The sequence below is a fragment of the Musca autumnalis genome, unplaced genomic scaffold (assembly GCF_047663935.1).
Source record: "Musca autumnalis isolate F117 unplaced genomic scaffold, ASM4766393v1 scaffold_1, whole genome shotgun sequence".
NCBI lineage: Eukaryota > Metazoa > Arthropoda > Insecta > Diptera > Muscidae > Musca > Musca autumnalis.
This window is the reverse complement of record NW_027411644.1, coordinates 188,107,841-188,119,266: the sequence shown is the minus strand read 5'-3', so window position 1 is coordinate 188,119,266 and position 11,426 is coordinate 188,107,841.

Below are 11,426 nucleotides of genomic sequence, written 5' to 3'. Positions count from 1 at the left end.
TAAAAATACAATGTAAATTGATATAAAACAAAAGAAAAATATATTTTGTGTTTGGAAACCTGTTTTGTTTTGTGGATATTAAAAAGAAGTATGAAAAAGACCCGGTCTATAAACCACGAGCTTCCCCAGCCGACCAACACCGATATAGTAAAACATATCGAGCTGCAATTATTGGGTTGGTTGGGCCATGTTAACAGGATGGATAAAGATGCCACCGGCATATGAATACGAGCCATTTGACGTTATGCGACCCGAGGGAACAAAACTCCAATGGAAAGATCACGATATCACAAGCATGGCATGCAAAGTGAGAGAAGCAAAGTAGGAGATCGGTAAAATAAGTATAAAAGAGACCAAAACGTGGTAACTATTACAGGATAAGCTTTTTCTTTTGAAATAAAATAACAGAATTCAAATTTATACTAGATTTCCCAAACGATGAGCTTGGTCCAGAGATTGACACATAATTTATCGAATATTGGAAAAACGGAACCCCCAAGTTGAAAGAAGTATCTTGCAGCCATCGGAAGAGATAAATATGATATTGCAGATTAATATAATATATAATTTTGAAAATTACATACAAAATAAAGAAAAATAACATCTGGCGATACAAATCATCTGCGCATTGTATTCTTATTAATTCAACAAATTACATTATTGTATTGCGAATTTTATTTCTGATTGGCAAAAATCCGGATCCAAAGCATTGGTGCAAGAAGCCATGACGATGAACTGGTGCAAGAAGCCATGACAATGAACTGGTGCAAGAAGCCATGACAATGAACCGGTGCAAGATGCTATGACAATGAACTGGTGCAAGATGCCGTGACAATGAACTGGTGCAAAATGCCATGACAATGAACTGGTGCAAAATGCCGTGACAATGAACTGGTGCAAAATGCCGTGACAATGAACTGGTGCAAAATGTCATGACAATGAACTGGTGCAAAATGCCATGACAATGAACAGGTGAAATCAGGTGTCACTCCCTTGTAAATTTCATCGGTGATTCACCTAAATTTGCACCTATGACAAGTCACTTGCACCTATGATTCAACTCATGATCTGTCATCGAACATTTTGCTGGGTCTTAAACTTTTTCAAAATTTTCATCCAAACTTAGTTTGATGTAATTTATTATTTCGTGTTCTTTATGTGCCAGAATAAGTTTGCGTATTAAAAATTGAATTATGGTATAGCCCCGCCTCACATCACGGTGCGGCATAATTATTGTTGGCTTTTTTTTCGATTATACACTGATGGTATATCTTCGTCAGCACAGCTTTTCCTTATTGTGTATAGTACATTTTTTCCATTTTTTTATTGTTTTACATGCTGCACTTATAAAAAGGTTAAAGGTGACGCCACGGGGTTGTTTGGTCATTTTCCACTTGAGATGAAAGAGGAATTAAAGTCTTCGACTTTGTCATTTTAAAGAGGATAAGGAGGCCTCCTGGGTATCTTTCGTCTTCCACCTTACTCTTCCAAGAACACATTTTAATCATAAGTAGTACAATGACAAATAACTTTGAAAGAAATCGTGCCATCAAATCCATTTCAAACTTATTCAAGGTCTTTCTTCAAACATATCGTATTAGACTTTGTTCATCACCGGCAAACATTTCTAATTAATAAATTGAAATTCTGCTATAAAATTCATCAAATGTGTTCGAGTATATGTGCGAATTTATACTATTTACATTTAAGCGTTATGAACTTGTTAACAAGTGCACTTAATATTAATGAATTTACTTTATTTTCATAAATCCTTTTTATAGTTATTAGGTTAAGTGTATAATGTGTATACACATCCTTCTCTGCTATGTGATTTCCTCTTGAGTAAAGAAAGGACCATGCAATTTGAATAGAAAGAAGAAACGTGCACGACATAACACCAAATGCAAAGAAATTGCTCTGAGGCTGAGAGTGTAGATGCTTTTATCCGCCACTCCAACTGTTTCCCTCGCAAACTGACTGACTTGTTGCAAGCAAATCATTTGGTAAGCTTGCACGTAACGACAAATGATGTATTTATTGTAAGTTCTGGGTGCCAATGTAATATTAGCAGTGACGTTTTTTATGACTTTGTCGTAGTTATGACTACATTTTGTTATACATATTGAAATAATCCGTTGACTTCTTTCATATCATTTTCTATAAATATAAATTGCTGTTTTGTGATTTATTGCATAATATTTTTTATTATAAACATCAGAGGTTAAATCGAAACGTTTAACTGTTGTTGATGTAAAATGTTTGTTTTTTTTCTGGTATTTGTAGAAATCTCGAAACGGAAATGACACATTGTAATGAGTGCGACTTGAACAATTGTGTTTGGATTTTCCTTTGATGTAGCCTTGAAATTTAAATACCAAACATTTATTATGCTTTGTCTTTTGCACGAAACCTGTACTCCACACATACGATTTTTAAGAAGAATGTAAACTGTTTATTTCTTCTGTATGCGTGTTGTGTGCATTTATATTCTTTACAATTAAAAATTCTCTTTCTCCTTTGAATCTTGCAAAGACGTATTTCAGTGGCTAGTGAGGCCCTAGATCAGCGTCGCCCAAGAATTTGCATCAATGTTTTAGTATATGTTTATGTATGGGCGAAGAAAACGACAACCACATGATGTTTATCGTTTGTTTTTATTCACGTACACAGTAAGTGAGAGAGAAGCAAATGCAAAAACAACTAAGTGGGCGCCCTCACTATACTTGTTTGCAAAGAAGCCCTTCCCTGTCCTAGATACGCCCTTATTCTTATCTACGTTTTGGTGTGGATAAATTCTGTCTCGTCACTTGCACAGTGGTCCTTCCCGTAAGTATGGGAAGGTGCGATACAACATTTTCTATAAATTCTTCTTGAAAAACAATACTCTCTGTAATAGAGGGTAATAAATAAAGTTAAGCCATTGGGGGAATACTCCAGCTTAAGCAATCAAATGCGATTGAATCTTCAACAATAAAAAAAAAACGAATGGCACGCGCAGGGGAGTTTGTAATAAATTCCAACAACAATCACTGACAGTCAACTGTGGTGATGTTTTTCAACTTACAGAACTCGATGAGTTCGTAGTTGATGCGTGCTGATAGTTGTTTGCAAATATTTTTGTTCTGATGTTTTTTGGAAAAGCCGAAAAGTGAGCGTGATTCTCATTTATTTGAGAATACTAGACACTTAACACTTAAAGATTTCGGGTTTTCGCTAAAAAAGGCATAAATTCAAAAAGCTGAGAAGCCAATTGATTATTCCCTTCGCCGGGATGAAATCATGATATTGGTAGCGATCAGTAAAATTTTGCTACACTGTCAGTTCGTTCTTAAAAACATTACTCTCTGTAATAGAGGGTAATAAATGAAGTTAAGCCATTGGGGGAATACTCCAGCTTAAGCAATAAATCAAATTAATTTCATCAAAATAGACCAACGCACAGAGGGGAAACATATGCCTAAAGTTGATCAAATCTTAAAATATGAAAATCGTTTTTTATAAAAAAAATGTTGATAAACGGCAACCAGACTCTTTTCTACATTTGCTATAAACATCCTCGACTTTGTAAGATTAACCAATCCAATGCAGCAGTCGATTGAACTCAGCCATACTGAAAACAAAAAGTAATTTTTCGAAAACTAAGAAATTACGTGAACATTAAAATGACATTATTTTCGCGAAAATTTATATTTTTCAAGATTTATTGTTTTTGTACAGTCTCCGAATAAGATTAGCATTTAAAATTTTCAGATTGATTTTACATCTTTGCTCTTTAATAATGGTGATACATATCATACATATGATACATATAATTTTTAAGATTACTACAATTTCAATAGCGAAAAAGTCTATTTCCCCGTCGTTTCCCGACCATAGTTTCTTCTAATGTTTTATGCGCTTGAGTCTCAAATATCAGATTCAATCATAAAAAATTGCGCATATTTGCGCCATTTCGAAAAAATCTAATTTTTCTCAACTAAAATATGAAATATTTTTATATGGAATTGCAAGGTTTACTCACACTAAATTTTGTTCCGCCGTATAACCGGCACTCTTATTTATCAGACTAAACCAACACCTATCAAATATGTTTGCATTATTCAGAAACATTTACGGCTTTTCTCATGTGAACTGAGAAAAATATAATTTAAGTTTCAAAAAATAAAATTTGGAATGAAATATATGCATATGGGACTATATATACAACTGTACCGATTTGTTTGAAAATCGGCTCAATGTTTTTTTAGGCTAGTTCAGGTTGCATGTGTCAAATTTCAGTGATTTTGGTGCATTTTTATCTTACATCACATGCGAATATATATGGAAGCTGCATCCAAATCTGGACCGATTTTCATTATTTTCTATAGGATTAATCCTTGTACAGAAGATATGCTTTGTGCAAAATTTTATATCAATCCGACTATAAATGAGCTTTCTAGGGCTTTTGATTAAATTTTAACACAAATTTCCCCTCTGTGCAACGTTTAGACACAAACACACACGAACACATAACACAAGTGGTTTTAGACCAGTTAAGATCCGGACGGCCTCAATTCGTATTGGTTCCAAATGGATGGCACGATACCCAACACATCCCCAGCATGTGATTGGAACCACACGACACGCTGCATTTGTTTAGCTGCCAAGCTAACCCCTCTCACCTGTCTCTTGATTATTTATGGACGCAACTAGTCCAGGTTGCAGAATTTTTGAGTTTGGATATGGTGCAATCGATTGTCTTACAAACTTTTCTACACAACCGATTAATTAAGATAAGCTCACATTTAGGCATAGTCCGCCAGTGTTGCTGAAGTAATTTCAAGGTTTCTAGGCATATTTGTATGCCCTCAGCCTCAGCTAATTCACCTCATAGAAATAATAGTTTAGTATGTTTGGGCGAAAGTTGTTTCAGGCAATTTTGGGTCGATTTAGCCCTGCCCGTTCCTCTGTTGTCCTTGTAGCAGCATGAAACCTACGTAGAAGCATAGGTAGCATAATTTTGATGCTGGGTTGGTGGTAACCGCTTACCGAAACGCTATGGTTTCGGGTCAATCCGGTACGATAGAACCCGCTGCTATCCGTCCGTCTGTCTGGTTGTGTGCACGATAACTCTCGAACGGATCATCCGATTGTCCCTTACTGAGATAATGGCCTAAAATCAGCAAGAAACTCTGACGGCACCAACTAAAATGGCAAATCCGCAAGATAAATCTCACAGGGAATCTGTGATTGCTCCCAACTTTGTAATTAGTATTATTTTATCCATTCATGTATGAGGGTGGAATGTGGACTATATCGGATATATTTGAAATTTTTTTGCAAAATATTGTTTTTATGGTCCCTATTACAACGGTAATTTTTTTAGGAGTAAATTCATACTTCGTGAGTATGGATGTCACATACATACATACGGCATAATAGTGTTTGCTTCTTTTTTGGTCACAGGCTGAGGGTATATCTCTGTCAGCAAAGCTGACTGATACTTTCGTACTTGTTCAATTATAAATTGAGGTAATTTGGAGAATTTAGCCACCAACCAAAAAATTGTCAACGTAACTTCCCATATCCGTAACCACGATTTTACGTATTTTCACGATTTTGTTTTTAGTTTAGTTTGGTTAGTCACTTAGAGTGTTATGCAGCTATAGGGCCTATGCTGCCTATAGACGACCTCAAGAGGTATTTTGTGTGCTAAAGAAGCTCAATAGCTCAATACGAACTCAATAGGTCTTTTGTTGCTGATTGAAGACTCCAACATGTTTTCGGTCGTTTAGAGAAGGTCTTTAGAAGATATTCTGTTTCCGAAAGAATGCCATAAGAAGTTTTCTGTTGCGTAATGAAGACCTCAATTGGTCTTGTGTTGCCTATAGAAGAACTCAAGAAGTCTTATGTTACCTATAGAAGACCTCGATAGGCCTTCTGTCCGCTATATAAGCCCTCAAGAAGTCTTCTGTCCACTACAGAAGCCCTCAAGAAGTCTTCTGTTGCTTAAAGAAAACCTCATTAGGTCTTCTGTTGCCTATAATAGACTCAAGAATTTTCGGTGGTCTATAGAATACCTTAAGAGGTCGTTTGTTGACTACAGATGACCACTATAGGTCTTCTGTTGCATATGGAAGTACTTAGTGGGGTCCTTTAAGGGTCTCCTATAAACAACAGAAGCTATAGGTCTTCTGTTCCCTATAGAAGACATTAAGAGGTGTTCTGTTTTATATAGACGACCTTTATAGGTATTCTGTTGCCTACAGATAACCTCAATAGGTCTTCTGTTGGCTATAAAAGACTGCAAGAGGTCTTCTGTTGTCGATAAAAGACTTCAAGAGGTCTTCTGTTTCTGCCAAAGAAAGATCTCAAGCACTGCCACCCGTGAAAAGAAATTCGGAATATACCATGTGGCTTTGCTTAGCTTGTAAGGCTACCTTGGCAGTAACATCTTTCCAGCTCTCAGTCTTTTGGTGGCAGGAGAGGAATTAGGGGGTCTTTGGTTGTGGTTCCGAGGTTGACCTACATCTCTTCACCTTGTTCTTTGGTGGAGAATGGTTGGTTTAGGTTGAAACCGCACGCCTAATTATATATTCCGGTGCTGAGTCAATTTTCCCAGCCCTCTGCATCCTTGATTAGTTTTGGAGTTGATTTATCACCTTTGAGTGCACATTTTTCAACTTCGAGGGTTATCCTGCTGGTGTATTGACAGAGATAAAATACGGAAAATCGGGAGTAAGGGAATGAATCAAATATGGTAGATTGAGCCATATTAACATCGCATCCCATGGGAATATTGTGGTGACGTTGGGCTCAACTTAGCCTTTGTGGACATCAAAATGAGAGAAAGATCATAATTTATCTTGGGTATCGGAGGGTATCTTATCTCTAGACATCGGATTTTAGCATGTTTTTTATTTCTTATCCGATTGGACTCAAATTTTGGATCTAGGCGTTTTGAGGGTCAATTTTTCGATATTTGGGGTCATATCAAAAATATGCAAAAAATATGCAAAAAATATGCAAAATATATGCAAAAAATATGCAAAATATATGCAAAAAATATGCAAAATATGCAAAAAATATGCTAAATATGCAAGTGTTTTTTGACAAAAATCGTCAATTAAATTTGGAAAATCATCAAAAAATCATTCTTAATTACGTTTTTTGCCGTCTAACATAGTTTTATTGCAGATTATTATGTTATTGAGAGTCTCCAGCTATTCCGCCACAGCAATAAATCTAGACTAACAAGACTTAAATCAGTTTTCACAAGGTGAGAAAATGTCAAAAAACCCAGCATTCCTTTTACAACTTAATTTGCTCCCTCAACAAATGTAGATAGATAATGGAAAAATTTCAAAACTCAATCAGAAATGTCATATGGTGATAGTTTCCAATCGGCCAACATTGTCTAGCAGAAAAACAAAAGAGCTAGAGTTAGTCATCGCTATTTATACCCTAAACCACCTTGTGGTAAGTGGTATTATGTCTTTGTGCATTAGTTTGTAACATGCAAAAGGAAACGAGATAAACCCATAGTTCCTTTTGGGGATATACATAGAATCACTTTCTGAGTCGATTTACTCATGTCCGTCTGTCTGCCCGTCTGTTCATGTATTTTTGTAAACAAAGTACAGGTCGCATTTATTGTCCGATTCGCATGAAAGATAGTATTTTTGGCCGAAGGACGAACGCTATTTATTTTGGTAAAAATCGGTTCAGATTTGGATATAACCCCCATATATATCTTCGCCCGATTTAAGGCATTTGGTGCACGAAACACGCTATATATGTCTGATTTCAACAAAATTTGGAATGTACGACGGAATTTAGTCTAGAAATAAGTGTGCCAAATTATATCGAAATCGGTTCAGATTTGGATATAGCACCCATATATATTTTCGACCGGTATGAGGTATTTGATGCACGAAACACGCTATATATGTCCAATTTTGATGAAATTTCGACTATGTGACGGAATTTGGTCTACAAAATGTGAAAAATTATATCGAAATCTGTTCTGATTTGGATTTAGCTCCCATATATATTTTACATATTCACAGTGGTGTAGGGTATTATATAGTCGGCCCCGCCCGACTTTGATCCTTTCCTTACTGGCTTTGTTTAGATAAAAGCGCAATTTTTTCTAGTTTTTGGAAAAAGGGTTCGTTTTTTAGCGCAAAATGGGAAAAAGTACTAAAGTACTATTTACGATTCCAGGTTCTGGAATATAGCTATAAATCCACATATTAGATTTGAATATATTTTATTGTGTTCAGTCCTTTATTCAGTATATACAGACATAAATTGGCAATTTTTGTTCTTTGTGGTCAAAAATTCTTTGGAAAAATGCTCTAACTGCCGCTTTAATATTGATGACATGGTTTTAGTTTAATACACTAAAAATACACAATTTTATAAATCGATCTATATTGTACGCATACAACCGCTTAATGCAGAATTGGAAAATGTTCACTCCTCGGCGAAAAGTAATGCATTATTGTTATACCCATCCACGATGAATAATAAGCAAAATGAAGAACGCCCAATGATTAGTGCAAAATTACATCACTTAGAAAAACCACACAATAGAGTGGTAGTGGTAAAATAAGTCAACGACCTTGGAATTGTCTTTAAAATGGCAAAACCACTCACATATTTCTGCTAGAAAAGTATTTGGAATGCTAGAAAAATATAGTTCATTCATTCCTGCTACAGAAAAACAATTTTGATAACACAGTCGAAGGGTCATAACCCTTTTGTATACACAATTGTTTAACTTATACCTGTCCGTGTACTCGATAATTTGTACTAATTATTACCAATGCTTCGAATTTTGACAGTTGTTTAATGGAGAAGTTGGTGAAAAAATTGTTTCAGCAACATTTAGTAAAAATTATCGAGTACAAGGACAAACCTTTCGTGACACATTAGTCTTGTTGTATAGGATATAAATAAATATATTAAGAAAAATATTCGCCGCAATATTGTCATTAAAGTTGTCCAATGCACTATACACCTAAAAGGCAAAGATTTCAAGGAATATTTTTTTCCAAAACGATGAAATTCCACATCTGTCTGGTTACATCCTGATGTAAACTTTAAAAACGCCATATTTCTAGCACTACTTTCACAATCTGATTGGGTTTTTTCTGGAACAAATACGGGCAATGCCAATAAATGTCCGGATTGTCGAGTAGAAAATCTCACTATTTTTTACAAGTAGAGCACTTTCATTTAAGTGTTCGGTATTAGCAATTACAATTTAAAAAATATTAATATATAACTTCCAAGAGTGATTTAATCATATAAAATAATTTATTTTCCTTACAATTCGTTAATCCGAACAATTTGATAATTCGGACACCGCCGAAACCGTGGTGTAGGGATTATCGCGAATGTACTGTATATATGGGAGAAATATCCAAATCTTAATCGATTCTTACCAAAATAGGGATCACCCTAGGGCCAAAAAATACCCAATTTTTATGCGAAGTGGTCTATAAATGTGACCTGTGCTTTGTTTTCAAAAAGACATGGCGAGATGGATAAGATGCAGATCATCAAAAGGAACTGTGGGTCTATTTCGTTTCATTTTGCATGTTGCAAACTCATTTACTAAGACATAATACCCTTAGGGTACTAAAATATGGTCATCAGTGCAATCATGAATAAAAATTCCGTGCAGAATTTGTTTCCTTTCCCCAATTTCACAATTTTTTATTTCCGCATTTATGCCCAAAAAGGGAATATTTTTGTCGATTCGACTAGAATAGGCCATAATAAAGCGAATCTATTAGTTTTTTTACTTTTAACAAATATATTGATTTTAAAAGAATTTCACTTATTAAAATTATTTTCCGTGTGGAAAATTCAGAGGGAAATATTCATGATGGCACCGTAAATATTTTTTATATGTTTTTAATAAAATATGCAAGATTTTATGTAATATTCTATATTTTATTAGTCTTAATTTCTAGCTTATTTGTTATTCTGTCATTCAAATTTGGCCGAGCAGAAACTATCAACATATTTGGATATGTACAATTTGACATTTCTGATTGAGTTTTTGAACAAATTTGTATTAGCAAGCAACTTATGTTGCAATAAGAAGGCTGGGTTATAGGAAATTTTCTAAGTCTTTTAGTCCAGATTTATTGCTGTGGCGGAATAATAATTAATAACATGATAATCTGCTAAGAAATTGCCGTTTAACGGCAGTAAACTTAATTTAGAACACTTTTGATGACTTTCCAAATTTAATTTGATGATTTTTGTCAAAAAAATTACTTGCATATTTTGCATATTTTTTGCATATTTTGCATATTTTTTGCATATTTTGCATATTTTTTGCATATTTTGTGCATATGCAAAATATGCAAATATGCAAAAAAATAAAAAATATGAGCCTGTCATTGCATTCAGTTTTCTTCAAAACGAATTTTGGTCCAATCAGAATTTTCCTATCTTTATTAATAAAAAATATGCAAATATGCAAAATCCGATGTCTACTTATCTCGAATTTGCTCCCTTCCAACGAATTTCCAAGGTTATGCTATTTACGACATTATTTCAGATAGTGGGAACATTCCTTGGCCGAGGTTCCTTCCTTAAATTGTCCTGCCCTGGAAGGCCAGGTCTATCGACTCCCGTCGACTAGTCCTTCTGGATAATAGGGGGCCAGGTCTTCATATGGCTAGCGCTTTCTACTTTGCCATCTGTAAAATGATACACAGACTGAGATTCAAGGCTATCAAGCAATTGTCGGCTTTGCTCAGCCCGTCTTTTCCTCACTACATCAAGGTATGGTACCTTTCCGAAACTACTGTTGTTGTCAACATTTGGTATCTTTGAATTAGTTCATTTTTAAGGTGTTTTTCAGTATCCAAAAGATATTTAGTAGATGAGAGTGAAGAGGTCCACCCTGACATACCCCTCCAGAACCATGGCAAGGACTTGACAATTAAGTCTTTACTGTTAATAATATAAATAGGTTTCTGAGGCCTAATTCCCACAAAAAATCCCTAAATACATCATCTGTTGCTTGGCGAGAATTCGAATCTGGCTACGAGTCATGCTAATTATACCCTCAGCATTTATGCTAACGTGGGTATATACACTTTCATACGGGCAAAATGTGCCTCATCGAAATAATGGTTTTAGACCCCAAGTATGTTTGGACGAAATGTGTTTCAGACAATTTGGAGTCGATTGAGCAATGTCCGCCCGTCTGTCTGTCTGGCTGGTTGGAGCGCACGATAACTCTCGAACGGATGAACCGATTCGGTTCAAATTTTGGCTTACGTAATATTTTGCCCAAACTTAGTTTAAGTTCGAAGATGGGCTATATCGGTCCACTCCTTCCGGTACCTCCCCCACAAAAGTTCGAAAATGTTCGGAAAATTTGTACGCACGATAACTCTTGAAGGGAGTAACCGATT